At 45.3% G+C, this 22,128-nt stretch overlaps 1 protein-coding gene and 1 non-coding gene across 4 annotated transcripts in view; both read left to right on the top strand.

The window, feature by feature from the left end:
* Window positions 1-22,128, top strand: part of ASTN2 (astrotactin 2) — a 1,116,661-nt gene that overhangs the window by 769,903 nt on the left and 324,630 nt on the right. The gene's annotated exons all lie outside the window — the stretch shown is intronic.
* Window positions 8,311-8,414, top strand: LOC126009818 (U6 spliceosomal RNA). The gene has a single exon (XR_007496015.1). It is a non-coding gene; the product is annotated as a U6 spliceosomal RNA (small nuclear RNA).

Here is a 22,128-nt window from a genome sequence, read left to right on the forward strand (position 1 = left end):
TCCCTGTGCCTTACATATAAGGGAGAGAGGATGCCAGAAAGAAAGGCCTGTGCACTGTCATCAGGTCTTTGAAGAATCCTCACGTTCTTATTTTGCAGAGCTGCTCGGTTCCTAGACACTCTCTTTATTAGTGTCTCCTTGTTACTGTGCTATTAGGAGCTGTCAGCTCCTCCGCTCCTAATGCTCTCCCCTGCTTTGAAATGTTTTGTCAGGCCTGCAGATGCCTCGAGAACAGGGGCTCCAAGTTCAGTGGATTGTCTCTTACAGGCACCTTCCAAGCCTGTCTCTGGGTGGCATGATAATTAAACCCCCCACAATCACCCTCTCCTCGCAGAGACTAGGGTGCCGGGCGTCTGCAGAGCAGCCTGCAACCGTGCACAGGGCTGAAGGGATGCAGGGCTGGTGGTGGGGATCAGGGGCCGCTCCGTCACTTCCACAGACTGGGCTGTTTCCATTGTCTGGCCACCATCTAAGCACGCACATGCGTCTGCCTGTGTGGGTGGAAGGAGTCTGTCTGAGCGACTTCAGTGTGGTGAAACACGAGCAATCCTGCTAAGCTTAGTTGAAAGATCTGGTCAGCTTTCTGGCATGAACTGGGCTATAACTCATCTATTTAGAAAAGCTGCTCATGACAGATGGTTTGAATATGCAGAAAGAGGACACAGTCCAGAAGAGGGAGTTGTCAGGCTTGGGAAACCTGCCCCTGGGTGACCAGAGAAGGTTTGGCAGATAGATGATCTCCTTTTCTTTGGGGAGCCGAAAAGATGGGTGTTATGGTAAAGCCCACAAGCCCCCCAGTGTTTGGCTAAGATTATATTGCTGGGGAGAGCCACCACTGCTGGGATAGCTACTTAAGACCCCCATTGCCTCTGGGTGGGCAGAGTTCCAGCACCTCCCATTTTAAGGTCTGTTATTTTCTTATCTCATTTGTATTTAAACATATTTTGTAGTGTTTAAGTGCCCTGGCTATAGTACTTTGAGTTTGCTTGGTTTTGTTCTGTTTTGGTTTTTGGGTCACACCCGGCAGTGCTCAGGGGTTACTCCTGCCTCCGTGCTCAGAAATCGCTTTAGGCAGGCACGGGGGACCATATGGGATTTGAACCAATGACCTTCTGCATGAAAGGCAAATGCCTTACCTCCATGCTATCTCTCCGGCCCCGAGTTTGCTTGGTTTTGATGAGCCAAATTCCTATACCATCCTCACAACTCTAGTGCCAAAACAGTTTTGTCTACCCATTTTTCCTCATTGCTCCAGAGGGTTTTTTTTTTTTTGATTGTTGTTGTTTTTGTTTTGGAGGGCACACCCAGAGGCTCTCAGGGTTTACTCCTGACTCTGCACTCAGAAATCACTCGTGGCAGGCTTGGGAGACCATATGGGATGCCAGGAATCGAACCTGGGTCTGTCCCGGGTCAGCTGCATGCAAGACAAATGTCCTACTGCTGTACTATCTCTTCAGTCTCCAGGGTTATTTTCTTGTGATTGACTTGAGTGTGTGTTTGTGTATCTCTTTAAGTATCTGCATAAAAATGTTGGTGGAAATGTCTTGTATTTGTGATCATACATATGTGTATGTGCAACAATGAATATTTGCTGTGAGAAAAGGAGAGTAACACTCATTCCAGTTGGATTGACACTTGCATCTCAACCCTGAGATTTAGCTTTGGGACATGAGCCTTGCCCCTGCTGGTTTGAAGAACTGATACCAAAGGGAGAGGGAGAGAAGGAGAAAGGGAGAGAAAGAGAAAGATTAAGATGCAGAGCACATGCATTGCCTGCAAAGTGGACCAGGTTCCATTCCTGCAACTTCATGATCTCCTAAGCACCTCCGAGAGTGACCCTCATACACTCAACTGCGAGTAGCCCCTGAACACTGCTGGGTGTGGACCACAAATATAATAGCAAATAAAATATGAAATCTCTATACCAGTGACTATTCATTTGAGTTTTGTTGCATTAAATAATTAATGATGGCGTTGGATGGTGAAGGATGGAGGCCTTTGTTCTTAGGCCCCGGCCACGTGGCTTCATCCCCCATCAACCGGCGGGTTTGGGGTCCAGAAAAGTGACGGGTATTGAACTCACTCACAGGCAGGCATCAGGAAGCATCAACTTTATTCATACTCTATCCACCACATGTGTGTGGCCTATATCATAACCTTTCAAGCACAGCCATTCTTAGCTAGCCCTGCATCTTAACTCCTGTCAGCCATCTTCCCTTTGACCTCCATGCTGCCCAAAGACCAAAAGGGCAAAAGGCAAAAGGCCCTAATCCCCTCTCCCCAAAACCTTATCTACCTTTTCCAAGACCCCTCCCAGGAAATGGGCGGGGTCTTGCAGGTAAGGTCAAGTTACCTGGAGGGATGAGGCTTCAGAGTCTGTCATGCCCTAGGCTCTGTTTTCAGAACCTCTAGTGTGTTTTCTTTGAAAAGCTAGAGTGATAGTACAGCAGATAGAGCTTTTGCCTTACATGTATGTGATCTTGATTCAAATCCGCAACCTGCCATATAGTCCCCCAAGTCCTGCCAGAAGTGATTCCTGAGTGCAGAGCCAGGTGTAAGCCCTGACCACTGCCAGGTATGGCCCCCAAACAAACAAAAAGATGCATTTTCATTGAATATTTAATAGCAAGCTTATTGAATAGACAATCTGAGTCTCCTTTTCATGTAATATTGAGAGGGACAATAAATACGCAAAGCCACACCACCTTCCTTCCTCCTCTTCCCTAAAGTGAACATATATTTCTACAGCAAAAACAGGCACTATTTCCTTTCAAAGCAAGAAGTTAGCATCTCCTAAAAATGTCCTCTGCTTGTGACCATCTTCATGTTCTACTGAACCTCCTTCAAATTGTCCCCCTTTGCTTATAGTCACAGATTGTATATATAGAAAAATTTTATATAACAAGAATGGAACCGTATATACTTGCTATTTTTACCCTTTAAAAATATCCCCTTGAGATGTTTCTCCTGTAATGTGTAACGATCAGCTGTTTGTTTTAATGTCTGCACAGGGGTCCATTATTCAGACTTATAATTCATTTAATCAATCCCCTATTGATAGGCATTTAGATATTTCCCAGCCTTTCACCATCATAAACTATGTTGTGATAAGCTGTTTTGTAAATACAGCTGTGTGCATTTGACTGCTGGTTTCTTTAGAATAAATCCAGGAATCCAAAGCTCACACAGGCAGGAGAATTGCACATTGAACTATGGATACCCCATGTGCCGTCGCCTCCAGAAAGGTCAAACCCACTCCCCAACAATTCTCTGATGTAATGGCTTAGCCAAATGCTGAGCTTAGCCAGAGGGGCTGCAGCTGCTGGTATCTGGTGTCTGGATTGAACTACAAATATTGAAGAGAGAAGACTTGGATTGCCTCAGGACCTCAGTTGGTGCAGAAATCAGGGGTCCGAACTATGGTAGATTTTTCTTGCAGAGAGCCTGGAAGCCAAGAGCATGAAATGCAGAAACATAGAGCTCTCTTAGCCAAGAAAGATTCTTTCTCCTCTCAGGTAGAATATGGCTTCCACTTAGAAAGGACCCCCTTGGGCTGAATTACCCTCATTTAGCCCCATGTGGTCTGTTGGTCTTCAAATATGTCATTAGCAAGTACACTGTCGAAGCAGCTGTATTTCACACAGTGTTGTTCCATTACAAAAAAGAAGAGGATTGTCACAAGGGAAATGCCAGGAGTGGGGGGCTGAGGTTGACAAAACTGGGTGAGGGCTGAGTGCACAGGCAGAAAACAGAAGGGCAGGGGAGCCTTTCAGAAGACTCGAAAATCCCATTACTGCTGCATTATACAATTATTGTGTTTCTTTTTTTAATGGGTAGAGTCTTGACTTGCAATGAAAATAATGGGGGAAGTTTGAAAAGTGTTCAGTGTTGGCATTCGCACAAAGGTGGGCAGATAATTAGATTGGAAAAGTGCCAAACTCCTCGAAATTAGGGTTCAAGAAGGTATCATGTTCCTTGGAAGATTCGGGGAAGAGCTGAAGGAGTGAAGGAAGGATGGACTGGGGTGGAGAAGAAGGTTATTCTGGGGAGACTTATTCCCCTCTAGCACCTTCAGGAAGGAGGCTGAGTTCCTCTAGCAGCATGTCGGGTAAGGGTTAGTGAAAGATGGAGCCTTGCAAGACATCTTTACGATATTGCAGGGTCAAGAACAACCTTCCTGGTACCCATGGGGTACACAGGGTTAAAGTAATCATTCAGCACTGGCTTTATTCCTCAGCATTGAGTACCCGCTGTTGTGGACAAGATCAAGAATGAGGTGGCACTCTGGCTAGCTAGCACCCAAGGCAACATGCTCACAGCCTCTTCACTTCTCTGGTCCACACCAGAACACTACACTGGGAGATTTGAGTGAAACTTCATGGTGGTAGCCTTACCAACTGGATGTGACTTTGAGTCAGGTCCTTTTCAGTGCTGATCAGCTTTTTCATTCATGGTAGGAAGAAAAACCTTCTTTTAGAATGCAAGCAAGGGGCCAGAGACATAGGCCAGAGCATAAGGTACTTGTCTCGCTTACCACCAATTCTGGTTCAATCCCCAGCCCACAGAGACTACCTTGAGGACCAGCAGGAGCCATCTCTGATTACAGAGATGATGGGTCAGAGCACTTCAGTGTCTGACCTAAAATTAAAAAGCAAAACCAGAGTGCAAGCAAGATAAAGACACTGAAGCAAGGTACCCAGCATCCTCTATGCTTCCTCAGAATAATCCTTGTAAAACCTCCATACGTGTTTTGGGCTCCCTTTGCTTCTCTCACTTTGCCTGCTACTATTACAATCTGTTGGTTCCTCCAACACTCACCCTAAAACCCCCCATACTGAGGTCCATTTGGGGGGGGCTTGGGTCACACCCAGCCCCGCTCAGGCATTACTCCCGACTCTGCACTCAGAAATTGCCCCTGGCAGGCACGGAAGACCATATGACATGCTGGGATTTGAACCATTGTCCTTCTGGATGTAAGGCAAGTCCTACCTCCATGCTATCTCTCCGGCCTCCATATTGAAGGTCCTTTGTTGATATTAAAAATCTCTAGGAGAGCATGTTGGCTGGATATTTCCTATAAATCTGATGTTGTGAGAAACTTGCTCTACCTACTATATGTAGCCTACATATATATATAATATTTATATAGTATGATATAGTATATACATACATATTACAGCCAGTGGTCCTTTCTAGTCCTGATGGATAGACATTAACATTTGTTGCCTGAAAGAGGAAACAGGGTCAGGGCCCTATTACACCTTGCTTTTTTGTCTTTGTTAGAGAAAGAATTCAAGAATACATCAGCTGGGGCCGAAGAGATAACACAGCGGTAGGACATTTGCCTTGCACGCAGCTGAACCAGGTGGTTCAAATCTTGGCATTCCGTATGGTTCCCCGTGTCTGTGAGGAGCGATTTCTGAGTGCCACCGGTTGTGACCCCCCCCCCAAAAAAAAAGAATACATCAGCATCATAGAGAATAGCACAGAGATGATTACAGTGTTAGGACACACCTGAGACATGATATTGGACCCTCAACAGAGAGGCATGCACCATGACTTAAAGGGAAAAAGGTGGGCCCAGAGAGATAGCACAGTGGCGTTTGCCTTGCAAGCAGCCAATCCAGGTCCAAAGGTGGTTGGTTCGAATCCCAGTGTCCCATATGCCAGTGTGCCTGCCAGGAGCTATTTCTGAGCAGACAGCCAGGAGTAACCCCTGAGCAACGCCGGGTGTGGCCCCAAAAAAAAACAAACAAAAAAAAAAAGGGAAAAAGGTTTCATTTTCGATTTTGTATTTTGGGCCACTCCTGGCTGTGGTGAGGCCTTATTCCTGGCTCTGCTCAGGGAGCACTTCTGGTGGGCTCCGGAAATTATATATGCTGCTAGAGACCCAACTGGGTTTTATTGTATGCAGGGAGTCCCTTCACTGCTTTAAGAGGCAAGATTTTGTTTGTTTGTTTTATTAATTACATGAATTACAAAAAGTTATTTATGATTGAATTGTAGGCATGCAAGTACAACAACACCAATTCTTTCATCAATGTACACTTACCTCTACCAGTGTCTCTGTTTCCATCCCACCTCCCAGCCTGCCTCTCTAGCAGACTACTTCATTTTCCTTCTTTTTCTCTTTCCCTTTCAGACACTGTAATTTACAATACTGTTACTGATAGAATAGACATGTCACTTTACCTTCTACCAGCATCCAGTTTTTGTCCAGTTTTTGTCCTCTTCCCTCTATCATTGTCATGATGATCCCTTCCCTGACCCCTCACCTCACACACCAAGTAGTAAGCTTCCTTCTAAGGACTGACAGTCCTCTTACACTTCCTTTCTATTGTCTATGGTCATTACTCATTGCCCAGTTACTACATATGTAAGTGTTTTGAAGGAGTAAGCTAAAGGAAGAAATAGGCACAAGGGCCAGGGCATGAGTAGCATCATGTTACTAAAGTTGTGCCTGTGTTGTTCATGGTTGTTCATATATTTCTTGTACTATTTATTAGCATATAATTATGAAGCTAAGGGGCATGTCTGTAGGTATGTTTCCTGGACTAAAGGAGGATAAAGGTGAGACAAGGGCATAGTTCTGTTGACTAAGCATGCTCTACCAAATGGCTGCAACAGCTTTTGCAAATAGCTTGCCAATAAGGAAGTTGTTAACCACTAGATTAACCACTAGGTTGGCAACTCAGCACCTCTGATTTTTTCTTTAAACTTAATTTATTGAATGTTTGGTTGGTTGGGTGTTGAGCCACACCCAGCATTGCTCAGGGCTTACTCCTGATTCTGTCTGCACTCAGAAGTTGCTCCTGGCAGGCTGGGGCCATATAGGATGCCAGGAATTGAATCAGGTTCCTTCTGGGTTGACCGCATGCAAGGCAAACACCTTACTGCTGTGCTATCTCTTGGGTCTCTCCTCTGATTTTCTCAATACATTTGAGGCAGACTTTTTTTGTTGCTTATCATAGTTTTCTGCACTGCCTCTCCTAGAATAGTTCTGCAAAGAGGTGAAGGATTTTGCCCTTACACAGGGATTTGTGGCTGAAATTGGGCTGAAGAAAGAATGTGGGCCCATGGGGATAGCCCCAGCCCTTCAAATCAGCTGCAGGATTTGCTCAAAGGGCTTTAATCTGTGTGAGAATTCTCAGGCCAGTTGAACTTTACAATTTCTTTAGGGAAGGGGATTCATAAGCAATGGATCAAGGGCCAGAGTAGAATCAAGTCAGAAAACTCAAGGGAGACTATCAGTGACTCTTGGTCAACTAGGCCAAACAGTACAAAGTTGAATCCCACCAGTGTCTAGGGACCTCCGGAGCTAAGGTCCATAGAGGTAAGGAAACTGTGGGATGTGAGGGATGGAAAGTGGGTATTTGACCACTGAGCCATCTCCTGACACTGTAGTTTATTTTGAAGAATCACTTCAAGAACCTAGAGCTAGAAGAGTAGGTAAGCTAATGTGGATCCTGGGAGCTGGATACTCAGTGACTTAGCCAAGCATGGTGACTGTTTTCCTACTGAGAAATTGAGTAAAGAGCCACATTTCCAACTTGCTCTTATGTCTAAAAAAAAAAGAAGAAAGGGCGGGCCGGAGAGATAGCATGGAGGTAAGGCGTTTGCCTTTCATGCAGGAGATCATCTGTTCGAATCCCGGCATCCCATATGGTCCCCCGTGCCTGCCAGGGGCAATTTCTGAGCCTGGAGCCAGGAATAACCCCTGAGCACTGCCGGGTGTAACCCAAAAACTACAAAAAAAAAAAAAAAAAAAAAAGAAGAAGAAAGGGCCCATAGCATTAGCGCAGCATGTAGAACGTTTGCCTTGCACATGGTCAACCCAGGTTCAATCTTCAGCATCCCATATGGTCCCCACAAGCATGCCAGGGGTGATTTCTGATGTTTTTTTTTTGTTGTTGTTGTTGTTTTGTTTTTTTTTTTTGGTCTTTGGGCCACACCCGGTGATACTCAGGGGTTACTCCTGACTATGTGCTCAGAAATCGCTCTTGACTTGGGGGACCATATGGGACTTCGGGGATCAAACCATGGTCCATCCTAGGCTAGTGCACACAAGGCAAACACCTCACCGGTATGCCATCACTCCACCCCCAGGAGTGATTTCTGAGCAGGAATAACCCCTTAGTGCTATCGGTGTGGCCTAAAAACAAACAAACAAAAAGAACAACAAACATTAAACAAACAAAACGCAAAGAAAAGAAGTCCAAGTGGTAAGTATCTAACTGCTTCCTGAAAATGTTGGGACAGAGGGAGAGACAATGACTATCCCCAAGGAGCATACTGAAACAACCCATTGAAGTGCTTGCTTCAGCAGCACATAGACCATTGGAACAATACAGAGGAGATTAGCATGGCCCCCGTGCAAAGATGACACGCAAATTCGTGAAGCATTTTGTATTTAAAAAAAACAAACAAACAGGGCTCAGAGAGATAGCACAGCGGCGTTTGCCTTGCAAGCAGCCGATCCAGGACCAAAGGTGGTTGGTTCGAATCCCGGTGTCCCATATGGTCCCCCCGTGCCTGCCAGGAGCTATTTCTGAGCAGACAGCCAGGAATAACCCCTGAGCAATGCCGGGTGTGGCCCAAAAACCAAAACAAACAAACAAACAAACCCGACCCATTAGCACCTACTGTGTGTTCAACATCAGGATGGACCTTGCAGAGTGTGAAGAGAAAGATAGTACCATCCTTGTCCTCACAGAGGATGTTGGCCAGGCAGCTACTGTATTAAATTATGGATGAATTCGGAGAAGGTGGAAGATTGGGCCTTGCTGAGAATGGGCTTTGAAATAACCTTTATTGAGGCCCTTTGATTCCATGTCTCTTTGGGCAAGTGATGCAGTTTCCTTTTCAGCCCTTTCTGCTTCCTTCCCTTTGTTGTTCTTGTTTCTATTGTTGTGATGATCATTGGTCACACAAACAATTGATTGGGTTCTTACTTGGTAGCTAGAGGTCAACTCACTGAGTTGACTATGGCACACTGGTGGTTACACTCTCTGTTGTGTGTGTGTGTGTGTGTGTGTGTGTGTGTGTGTGTGTGTGATCCCAAACAGCTAAAGTGCCAGGTTTTTGTGTGGTATATACAGGTGACAATAGAGATCAGGCTCAAGGCTTCACACTTGCAAGGTAGGTGCTTTGGAGCACTGAACACTCTGGGCCCCAAGTGATCCAATTATCCTGAAGTCTCCTCAACTACATATGGAGAGAGAGAGAGAGAGAGAGAGAGAGAGAGAGAGAGAGAGAGAGTAAGCGAGACACACAGAGAGAGAAGCTATTACTAATGTTAATCTTCATAAAATAGCACCATGCTGAAGTGATATCACAGCCTTAGGATTTCGCTTTGCATGCATCTACCCAGAACAGACCCTGGTTCCAACCCCAGCATTCCATATGGTTCCTGAGCCTGCCAGAAGCAATTCCTGCTTGAAGAGCCAGGAGTAAACCCTGGTGCCATTGAGTGTGGCACAACTCCCTCCCCAAACAGCATCTGAAAACTTTTTCTGTAGTGAGCCAGATATTGAGCTTTATAACTACGAGCTTCATATGGAGTGTGTGTATGGGGATGGGGAAGCATTTCTGGAGGGAGAAAAACACAGATGACATGTAAATAAACCTATCTCCCCCATCCTTCACACCTACACACACACACACACACACATACACACACACACACACACACACACACACACACACACACGGGCATACCCGTATCCACAAATATCTGTACCATAGGGTTTGGGGAATAACTGTTCTGAGTGTCCTGTCATTTTTACATGCAAAATAGGATTCCCATTTTCAATTATTTTAGGCTGCTTAAGAATGTGGAAAACATACTTGGCTCACAGTCTGACAGAAAGAGGAGTTGGAGAGATAATACAGAAGATAGGGTGCTTGCTTTGCACATGGTCAACCAATGTTGAAATTATATGGTCCCCGAGCACTGCCAGGAGTTATTCCTGAGTGCAAAGCCAAGAGTAGTGTATTGCCATGTATAGCTCAAAATAAAAATAAAAATAAAACAGAAATAGAAAGTGGGCAAAAGTCAGCCCTCAGTTGACCAATCCATCACATAAAATTAAGAGCTCCCTAGGGTGCCAGCAAGATAGCACAGTGGTAGGAAATTTGCCTTGCATGTGGCTAATCTAGAAGGGACCCTTTCGATTGCTGGCATCCCATATTGTTCCCCAGTCTACCAGAAGTAATTTCTGAGCACAGAGCCAGGAGTAACCCCTGAGTGCTGCTGGGTGTGGCCCAAAAACCAATCAATCAATCAATTCAATAAAGTTTTTTTAATAAAAAGATAAGGAGCTCACTGGATTTCAGATTACACTCCAGCTCCATTCAACTTACTCAAAATTTGTCTTTCCAAGCATTTGAAGGTCACCCATTCCCCAAACCTTGGGTATCCAGCAGCAGAGGATAATTTGGGAAGCAGAAATGGATCAGAGGACTCATATGCTCAGATAGGCAGTGGCAAAACCAGAGGCTAGAGGCTCCCATTTTGTCTCATTTCTTCCTGGTTGTCAGTGATGAGAAGAAGAAGAAAAAAAAAAAAAAGACAACACGAGGTGATGACCAGGCTCAATAATGCTATGTTAATTAAATAACTGATAACTAATATTTCTACAAAGCCTCAGACCCTGACGGTCACTTTGACGCACATTATTTTATTTATTCCTCACTGAGACTCCATGAAGTCGGCATGAATTAAAACTCCAGATAGTATATAAGGTCATAGAGCCAGCAGAATAACAAAGCCCTTTGTCTGTACTTGCAATAACCTGCCTGGCACACGATATCAAGATTTTCTAGGGCTGGAGAGATATCACAGCGGTAGGGCATTTGCCTTCTTGCATGCAGCCAACCCAGGTGGGACCTGGTTCAATTCTTGGGATCCCATATGGTCCCCCCAGCCTGCCAGGGGCAATTTCTCAGTGCAGAGTCAGGAGTATCTCCTGAGCACTTCTGGGTGTGGCCCCCCAAAACCAACCAATCAATCAATCAATTAAAAAAAAAAAAAGACTTCCTGAGCTGTGGGCTAAGTCTGCCTGTAGCTGGACTCAATAGTCTTTGTACCCACTTCATATACTGCTACCATACAACCACACAAGCCTACAACTAAAGCCAAAAGACTGACCTGCCCAGGTCACATCTCTGCTCAGAATTTGCCCGCAGCTCCCCACAATGCCAGAGATAAATCCCCTCCTCCTGAGCCCCTTGGATCAGGCCCAAAGACACAAGACACAGACCCACCTCTTGTCCCTCATGGCTCCTGGATCCAGCCTTGCCCACCACAGCCCTCTTCAGCTGAGCCGCCTGTGGTTCCCTGCCTTTGTGTGGATTCCTTTTGCCCCTCTGGCTTTGCTTATGCTGTTCAATCTCTATGCCCAAAACACTCACTGATTCCTGAGATAAGCTGAGCTGCTATCACCTTCTCTTCCTTGAATGTGTTTTTCCCCTGAGAGTTTAGGGGTTCTACCAGAGCCATCTTCTTGAGCACAGCCCACTTCACAATTCTAACCCTCAGTGTGAATGCACAGATCATAGAATATCCTTTGGAATAAAAGCATCAATACTCAATAACTGAGGGTCTGCCTGGAAAAACGAGCTTCTTGAGGGCAAGGAATGCCTATTTCTGCTCTCCCTCCCAGAGCCTTGATTCAAGCCTGATGCAGAAGGAATCACTGAAGAGGTAAATGGGATGGGCTGGGAATATGGATGTCAGTGCAAGTAGAAGGATCATCAGAAGGATAGTGGTTATTGGGTGGAGGGCAAAGACAGATTTTGCCCTCTACGCCATCTGCGGTAGGCACTGCTTGGCTCCGAGATCTCAGAGCCCTCCTGCCTCTCAGCACGTCTTCGCCTAGCCTAAAAGTGCTGAGAAGCTGCATTTCCCCACCTCCGCATCCTCCCCTCCTCCCCCCCTCCTCAGCCTTCGAGTAGGTTGGTTGGTGTTCCTACAGATGTTTGTATTCTCTGCAGCTGATGAAAATATTCATTATCTTGTTAGCTGCGATGGCAAAGGAAATGTGGATTTGCATTTTCCAGCAAATCAGGGTAGCACCTTCAGTTCCTGTCATCCAGCCCCATTCTCTTACTCCCATTCCCTTCTGCTTTCCTGGCTCAGGGATCTCCTACCCCTCCATAGACCTGGTTTCTCTCCCCTCTCTCCTTGGCACTAGCTCGAAGGCATAGGACAAAGCTTGGAAGCTCTGTCTTTCTTTACATAGGACCTCATTTGTACCCCCAAAGTCGTGATTTCCTAGTGTCCTTTCCTGCCTCTCAGCTTTTTGTGGCTCTTAACTACTAGGCAAATGTTGGCTGTAGGCTTCCACCCCTGAGGTTAGTGTATACCTCAACTAGACTTCTCCTTTGCCCAATTATTTGTCCAAAATTACTAGCTTATTCTATTCCATCAACCCCTCTATGACTGGGGTTACCATTGCTTTGATGTTGCAGGTGACAACCAAGGTGAAATGAATGGCACACCCTGAGTTGTTGTCCCTGAGTAGTGCTTTCAGAAAAGCTGCCCATTCCAAGAGGAATTTGGTCACCTACTTATCCAGGGTGTGTGGTGGCAAATGGGAGGTGTGTGTCCTTGGGCCAGACATGATCAGAGCCAACATGGGAGCTGAAACTGACCATCTAAGCCTCTGGAAAGCAGGGGGTTTGGGTAGAAATCTTGGACATGGAAAAAGTCCTATGTCCACAAAATGTTTGAAGAGGACTCTGACAATGAGGATGATGACAATTATGTCTTCTGCTTAGGTGAGCCTCCTCTAATTGTCCTAACGTTCCTTTTAAAATTTTATTTATTTTTTTGTCTATACCCAGTAATCCTCAGAGGTTATTCTTCTCTCTGCACTCAGGAATTACTCCTGGCAGCACCCAGGGGACCATCTGGGATGCCAAGAATAGAACCTGGGTGGGCCCTGTGCAAGACAGCTCCCTACCCACTGTCATTTTGCTCCACCCCCCAGGTAACTTCTTTTATGCATCCAGGAATATGTCAAATCTATAATCTAATTCTTGTTCAACAGATGAGGATAGGAGAACTCAAAAATGAGGAGCAGAATACCAGGTGCTAAACAGACATTTAAACCATATAGTGATTCAGTCTCCCTTCTGCTAGTTATTATGTAAATCCCATCTAACACTTTTCTACATCAGGGACTGTGCTGGGTGTTGTTACCTAAGCACCTTAAAGGGACAGGGCATAGTTCTTTTAGAGCTGACCTTCTGGGAAGTGCTGGGGTTGCAGAAACAGCTGGAAAGGAGCAGACATCTATTTCAGTTGCCCATCTAGGATAGGAATGGGAAGGAAGGAGTAGGGTTAGCAATTGAAAGGTTAATCTTTATACCAGCCAAATCAAGGTAGGATTCTGAGAGAAGGTGGCTGCAAGACAAGGGAGTGAAATGAAGAAGTGGACACTATGTAGAAGAAAATAGCCCAGCAGACCTCCTTACCAGTCAGGAGGACACTCAGGGAGAAAAACAGCCATAAGTCAGAGTATCTGAGCCCATGAGACCCTTGTGCATTATTGGTCAAGGTGGCTCTTAGGACCTGTTAACATCAGACGAGTCCTTTTTCTCCATAAGCCTCAGTGTTCTTTGCTTCCTGAAACCATCCCTAAATTATGAGGTTTTCAATGGTGCAGGGTCGAACTATCATCCAGTGCTACCCAGGGGCTCTGTTCTCCAGGGATCACTCCTGGCAGTGCCTGAGAATCATATGCAGTACAGGGAATCAAATATCTGCAAGGCAAGTGCCTTATCCCATGTATTAGCTTTCCAGTTCCCCATTGGAGGGTTCAGGGGAGAATGACCTTTAGAGCACTTTGTATTTCTGCCTGGACAGAGTCCCTACTCAGTAAGCAAGCAGTTTTGATATGATTCTGCATCTTCTGACATGCATTTACCCAGCATGAGCTGCACCCAGACCTCCTCTCAGCAGCTGTAATTACTCTCATGGTTTGTTCTTCTGGGAGAGGGTCCAGCTTCGAAACACTAGGGATGAGGAAGACAGATTCGAGTCCTCCAAGTGGGAAAGCCATCCTGTTTCTCTATTGTAAAATCACTCCATGCACCTTATCTCCACGTCCAGGTAAACAAGTCTGTTTGTTTGTTTGTTTTTGTTTTTTGGGCCACACCCAGAGGTGCTCAGGGGTTACTCCTGGCTGTCTGCTCAGAAATAGCTCCTGGCAGGCACGGGGGACCATATGGGACACCGGGATTTGAACCAACCACCTTTGGTCCTGGATCGGCTGCTTGCAAGGCAAACGCCGCTGTGCTATCTCTCCGGGCCCTGGTAAACAAGTCTGAATCAGGATTGCACATGGAATAATCCAAGCCAGGCTGAGGGTGAGACACATATAGTCTGTCAGTCTTCTACCTCAGATGGAGAGCCTGCTGCCTGCCAAAAAATAACATTTTATTGAGTCCAGAGACCACTCCTAGGTGGGGCAGTAAGGACAATGTAAGGAGAGATAGCTTAGGCTATCCTGAGCCAATCCCACCCAGGTTTCCAAGTAAGACAGTCTCTGTTTTGGGGTCGATCCAAGTTGTAAACCAACATACAAAAGAACCAGCGGTGATCTTTGTTTTAGGCAAAATAACACTCTATCCAGATTCTCCTGCAACTGAAACAGCTTTAAGCCATCCCTCTGGCCAAGAGAGTCTCCCCAGGGTCCTGCACAGGTGAGGAGCCAGGCGTGCAGATCAAGACTGCATGTCTGATCCCTTTAACATCAAGCACCTACAGTTGGCAAAGCTGTGTCTGGAGTCCCTAAAACCACCACTTCCTAACCCCTTGCACAGGAGACATGTGTTGGTATGTGCCATAACATCTCTGGGCTTTCTTTCATTGGTTTTGGTTTGGAAGTCCCATTCAGCACTTTCCAGGGGGGATACTCATGGCTGAGTGTAGTATATAAAAAAGTTTCCATAAGATTATTCTTGGAATTGTTGTATATAAAAGTATTTCCTTAGGTAAAGCAGCTTGTGCCTGAATATCTGCATATTGATTTTCTGTCATTAATAATTCATATGAGAGATTGACCCCTGCCACTCATTTTTTTTATTCCATCCGGGCTATATAATTTGGATTTCACACCCTCTGCATATAACATCTCCCATTCAGTTTGCTGTTTAGATGGCAGGCATATTTCAGCTAGTTTTTTAAATTCATGCAGGGTCCAAAGTGATTTTCGACACCAAAGTCTTAGCATCTCCAGACAGTATGGAGAAGTTGGCCCAAAGTCCTTACATGCTTTCTTAAACCGTTCCATATCTTCTATTTTAAGGGGTTCATAAATTGGTATATATATTCTTTGTAATGGAACTGAGGCCAGATTAGCAGAAGTACTCTGCACCGGGCTCTGAGCCCTGACATGTGGAGCACTAGCCTGTGATTCGTCATCTGAGCTGGCACTATTATGTGATTCCATTCTGTGTACAGAATCCGGACTCACTTGTGGACTTAGCACCGGGAGTTGGTCATCAGTGTTAATATTTTGATTTGGGTCCTGAGTTTCTAAATTATGTTTCTGAGTAGATTTTTTGTTGGGAAAAATGCCTATATTTTTGATGGTGGTGCTAGATTCATCAGCCTGCACTTTGGCCTGGAGTTTCATTGGATAGATCTCCTTATTATCCAGGCTGGTCTTAACCTCACTTTTTCCACACGTTTTACTTCCTAAATACCAGCCAATACCTATGCACACCATAACAATATTAGCAAATACAGAGGTTCCACAAACTATGACTGATGGAGACAAACAGGCGAAGCAAATATTTGAGTATAAATTTTCGTTTACCACAACCATCCAAAAGCAATGAATTTTTCCTATCATCAAGCCTATTTATTTTAAATAGTATGGAAATATCCTCTTGACAAATGCAGAACCAAAGAATTTGTAACAAGGTGGCACAATCAACACGGCTGACCATAGAAGCCATCCAAGGATCTCCAGAGGCAATTTCCAATAAAGTGTTTCACTTACAGTTATTGAGGGTCCAGGTCCACCTGTTCTAGGCGCCATTTGTAAATTATCTGGGCTGTTAAATCCTTTGTTGGTTATTTGTGAATCCAAGAACAGTCCCCAGAATGAGAAATTACTTCCCATCCCCTTGTCCCCTTTCGGGGGGGGAGACCTTGGTAATATTTATCCGCAGCAAATAATAATCCACACAGACAAGAAGGATAGGGTGTAAAAGATTGGGCAAAGAGAGCGAGAGAATCCTCTTGCAGCCTGCAAACAGCTTTCGCAAAAGGGCCCCTCTCCCCTCTCCATCAAGCTATTTATTGCCAACTCCACAGCACCCCCACTTGGAAGGACTAGGTGGGGCAATAGTCACAGAACAATCCTAAGGAAATACTTTTATATACAACAATTCCAAGAATAATCTTATGGAAACTTTTTCATATACTACAGCTGAGTACTTAGGGATTCATCTCCAGTGGCTGCATGGGGGTGTGTGCATTGCCAGAAATCAAACCTGGGGGTGCTGCTTATGAAGCACGCGCTCCAGCCTTTGTACCATTTCCCTATCCCTGGACCTACTCTGAAAGCTTCCTTGACAGACTTCAGAGTCTGTGTTTTCCCCAAAGAGGACTATGCCTATGTCTTTGTTTATGCCACAGATCCCTGAGAGCTGGTATAGCTACCTGAGGGGGGCTGAACCCCAATACCAGTGTTAGTCTCATGATTCTGAAAGCCACAGCATGGGGACAAGGGGAGCAGACTATTACAAATCTGGGTATGCTGGGCATACAACACCTGTTGCCACTCACCAATGCCACGTCTCTGTCTTACTCCTCTCACTAGGGTAGCAGCAATATTTGTGTGGCTTGTCTGTCTTCTAGATCCTCTTCTTCCTGAGCACATATATGTCCTTTTTCATCTACAGACAACAGGAATGGGAGAGGACTTTATTGGCACATCTGGACAAGGAGGAAGCTGAGTTTTAGGGAGAGGCCTGAACTGGATTTTAACTTCTCAGGTTTCTCCTGAGAAGAATGCAGATATTTAGATTCGGCCACTCTATGAAACATGAAACATGTCTCATGAAACATGTCACCCTATCAGGGGCTGTGGTAGTGCTGCAGAATTTTGTCTCACTCAATCCAAACTAAATGGTGGAGTGTAGCTTGTATGACCCTCCAGTTCCTGGTGAGGAGAAAGAGGCTCAGGAAGCCACGTTCTTTAATTGGACAGATCCACCTTCATGGGAAAGTAGTTGGCCCCATGCATGTTCTGGGGGGACAGCTGTTCTGTGAGTGACTAAAGGGTATAACTTGAAGGTGACAACGTGGGTGACCAGAGAATGAACCTCCATTCCACCAAGCAAGAGAATCAGCCACTGTTGGAGGCTGCTTGCCAACATACACAGATGGTAGCCTTGTGGCCTTAGGCCCCACGTCCAGACAAACAACACAACAAAAAGGCCACCACCAGCTTCTCCAGTGACCCTTTCCCACTCCCCATTCTCAGATCCTCAGCCACCTGTGAGCTCACCTCATGCCCTGAGCCACGGGAACAACCCATGATATCGTCCCCCCACCACTTGCCCGACATGCTCCCAAGGGACCAGGCATTTCCCATGGCTTCAGTAATTAAGTTGACTCATGCCAAAAAAGAGAAATAGCATCACAGATGCCTTCACAAATTTTCACTAATTAACCATATGGTCTGGATTGCTGACAGAGCAAGAAGGCACTGTGGGAAAGGCTGGTTTCCGGGGGGCAGGGCAGTGGGGTTGAGGTGTGTAGCCACATTCTCCAATGTAAGGACCCCAAAACAGGCTTTCCCGCCACCTGGCTTGGCTGGTCTTTCACCGTCTGTCTCTTCTCTGGAAGTGGCCCTAGGTAGGAAAAATCCCCTAGAGAGGGAAATAGAGGGAGAAATTTGTAAGCAGCTGAAGGACAAGATCCCCATGTGACCAGTTCAAGAGCATCTCTCTCTCTTCTCTCTCTCTCTGTCTCTCTCTGTCTCTCTCTGTCTCTGTCTCTCTCTGTCTCTCTGTCTCTCTGTCTCTGTCTCTCTGTCTCTGTCTCTGTCTCTCTCTGTCTCTGTATCTCTCTCTCTCTCTCTCTCTCCAGTATTACCAATGCTATTATTATTGATTTTTTTTGTTTGTTTTGGGGGCCACATCCAGCAGTTCTCAGGGCTTTCTCCTGGCCCTGTGTTTAGGGATCAGTCCTGGTGGCCTCTACGGAGGGACCATATGGGGTGTGGAGGAAAAACCTGGCCAGGTTGACCAGGTGCATGACAAGCTCCTTACAGCCTGTAGATTGCTCTGGCCTTCCCAATATTATTTTAAATCCTCACAAGGACCCTGGGACTCTGGATGGTTAGTCGCTTGATCCTCATTAAAAGATCAAGAGAATAAGATTTAGACAGATTAAGCCGTGTGCCCAGGACTAATTAACGCGGGCTAACACCAGGGCTTATGTTCTGCAGAGTTTCTGGAAGTATAGAACTGAACAGGAACTGCCGCTCTTGTTTTCATCATAAAATTGGTGGTTACATGGCTGTCTGGACATGGTTTAAGAATGAGTGACCTACAGCAGTAGGGCGTTTGCCATGTACATGGCCAACACAGGATAGACCTCGGTTCGATTTCCGGCATTCACATGGTCCCCCAGCCTGCCAGGGGTAATTTCTAAGTGCAGAACCAGGACTAATTCTTGAGTGCCACTGGGTGTGGCCCCCAAACCAACTAATCAATCAATAAATAAAGTTGTTTTTTGTTTTGTTTTGTTTTTTTTTTGGGCCACACCCGGCAGCACTCAGGGGTTACTCCTGGCTCTAGGCTCAGAAATCACCCCTGGCAGGCACAGAGGACCATATGGGATGGTGGGATTCGAACCACTGTCCTTCTGCATGAAAGACAAACACCTTACCTCCATGCTATCTCTCTGACCCGTTTTTCGTTTTTTTTTTTTTATAAAATGAATGAGTGACCAGGGCCAGAGCAATATAGCACAGTAGTAAGGTGTTTGCCTTGCATGTGGCTGACCCTGGATGGACCTGGGTTCAATTCTTGGCATCTCACATGGTTCCCTGAGCTTGCCAGGAGCAATTTCTGAGCACAGAGCTAGGAATAATCCCTGACCACCAGCTGGTATGGCTCAAAAACCTAAATAAATAAATAAATAAATGTGTTTGTTTTTTTTTTTTTTAAAAGAACAGTGGCCATGGAAGTGCAGTGTCTAGAGACCAAACTAAACAAACAAGCAACAATAGTATTTATTGTTTAACAATTTTGTATTTATCTGAGAAAATGGTGAACTAATTTCATGTGGCTCCTGTAACCCATTCCCTGTTGCTTAGTAACATCTTATTCTCTATCCTGGAGACTAGGAGTCCAAGGTAAAGCTAAATCCAAGGGTGAGGAGGACTTTCTTCTAGATTAGTGTTTCTCAGGATGTGTCAGAAGGCCCTGAATTTGTTCTGGGGCCTATAGCAATTTTGGGTGCAATTGGAGACCATTCTGTTTGCTTAAAGGCAATAGATTCTCAGGGGAGCACTGAGTAATTCTTTTTTTTTTTTTCCTAATTCTTTGTTTTTTTAATTAAAACAATTTTTTTCTAAAATGGGGGAGTTAAGCAAAGTAGGTTTGAGAATTTTGTTTTCTTTTGTTTTGTCTTGGGGTCACACCCGGCAGTGCCCAGGGTTACTCCTGGCTCTTTGCTCAGAAATCACCTCCTGGCAGGCATGGGGAACCATGTGGGATGGCCGGAATTGAATCACCATCTCTTGGGTTGGCAGTGTGCAAAGCCAACGCCCTACCACTTTCTCTCTCTCTCTCTCTCTCTCTCTCTCTCTCTCTCTCTCTCTCTCTCTCTCTCTCTCTCTCTCTCTCTCTCTCTCTCTCTCTCTCTCTCTCTCTCGCCCCCAGGTTTGAAAGCTTCTTCTCTAGAATGTCATGTTGGAGAGATGTGTTTGTTTCTTTCAGCTTCCAGCATCCTTAGGCTTGTGACCACATCCTTCTATGCCACCCTCCCATCTTTATAACATTTTCTCCAGGCCTATCCCTGAACTTCCATCTCAGAGAGCTCTTTAGGGAGATATATAAGAATACAGTTTGGACTCACCCACATAATCCAGGTTGAGGTTCCACTTTATTTTGGGGGATGTGAGTACCATACATAGCTATGCTCAAGGCTTACTCCTGGCTCTGCATTCAGGAAGGACTTGAGGGGCCATCTAGAATACTGTAGATCTAACCCAGATAGTCACATTGAAGGCAAACACACTATCTGTAGTAACACTTTGTCCCCGTGGTCTTGTCACTGCACTGTCTGTAGTTGAAGTGTGGGTCTGTGTGATAGCACAGTGGCAGGGCATTTAAATGCCTTCCACATGCTGGACCCAAGTTGAACCTGGGTTCAATTTCTGGCATCCCATATGCCCATATGGTCCCATTAGCCTGCCAGGAGTGATTTCTTTCCTCCTTTTTTTTTTTTTGGTAGTCTGGCAATCTTCTTCCTTTTTTTTTTAATATATATAAAATCTTTATTTAAGCACCATGATTACAAGCATGATTGTAGTTGGGTTTCAGTCAAACAGAATACCCCCTTTCACCAGTGTAACATTCCCACCACCAATGCCACCCCTCCCTCCTTCCCAAAGCACAGAACCCAGAGTAACTCCTGAGTGCACTGGGTGTGTTCTCCAAAAGCACTCTAACAAACAAACAAAAAACATAGTTAAAGTAGAAATAAGTAGTCAAATGGAAAGGTTTGTTTTTGTTTTTGCATATGAAGGTATTTGTTTGTTTGGGCTCCCCTGACTGGTCAATTCTCCTCACAAACACTGATTTTCTCCTAGTATTGGAAGCTGGAAATCCAAGGTCAACTTCTCAGCAGGTTTGGCTTCCCTTGCATGTGCTCCCTGCTTGCCAATGGCTGTCTTCTCATGTGCCTTTGTTCTCTGTGGGACCCTGGCCTTAGAGCACATCTGTGTCGTGCCATGCTTATTCTTTTTACAGGACATCAGTTAGACTTCTTGAGGGTTCCCCCAAATCCTTCAATTTGACATGGAACCTTTTTAAAGTTCCTCCCTCTAAATACAGGTATTCAGGCTTTTGTTTGTTTGAGGGCCACACATGGCCATCTTCAGGGCTTATTCCTATTTCTGAACTCATTGGTCACTCCTAGAGTGACTTAGGAGACCATATAAGGCACTGGGGACTGAACTTAGTTCTGCTGCATGCAAGGCAAATTCCCTACTATCTCTCCACCACCCCAAATAAAGAGATTCTGAAGTACAGGATGCTAAAGAGAAAACTTTAGTAGCTGGCTTTTGGGGAGGAAAATATCCTTTTCACAGGGATAGACTCAGGTTTCAGAAGTAGAGCTTGGAGTCAGAGTGGTGGCTCAGTGGTAGGACGTTTGCTTTGCATGCAGCTGACCTAGGATGGACCGCAGTTTGATTCCCTGGTGTCCCATATGGTCCCCCAAGCCAGGAGAGATTTCTGAGCACATAGCCAGGAGTAAACCCTGAGTGTTACCGGGTGTGGCCCAAAAAACAAAACAAAGAGACAGGAGTAGAATTTGCCTATCGTTGAACTATTATTACCCTGTCCCCTTAATTTTTTTTTTTTTTTTTATGTAAAGGGTCCAGGGTACCTGGACTGAAGCAAGGACACCAGAGACAGGAATTTAAAGTAGATATTTTGGCCTGAGAGCACAGATATGAATTGGTGGGCCAGTAACTAAGAGGTATGGAAACCAGATGAGATGGGATTAAGAAGCAGAATTAGAGATGCCGTTGAGTTAGGTAATGAAGCAGAATTGGGGATGCGTGTGACTGATCAGTGCATAACTAGGTTCTGTGCTGTTTGTTTTGGGGTCTCATAGTCAGGAGTAACTCCTGGCCCTGCATTCAGGAATCACGTCCTGGACGTGCGTGAAGGATTATATCGTATGCTGGGGATCAACCCCAGGTCAACTACGTTCGAGGCAAACAAACCCTACCCACTATACTATTGCTCCCAACTCTATGGTCCTATTCTTTTTTTTTCTTTTAATAATATTTTTTATTTAAACACCTTGATTACAAACATGATTGTGGTATGTGTTTCAGTCATATAAGGAGGACACCCCCCCAT

This window comes from Suncus etruscus, chromosome 5 (genome assembly GCF_024139225.1).
Source record: "Suncus etruscus isolate mSunEtr1 chromosome 5, mSunEtr1.pri.cur, whole genome shotgun sequence".
NCBI classification, from domain to species: domain Eukaryota; kingdom Metazoa; phylum Chordata; class Mammalia; order Eulipotyphla; family Soricidae; genus Suncus; species Suncus etruscus.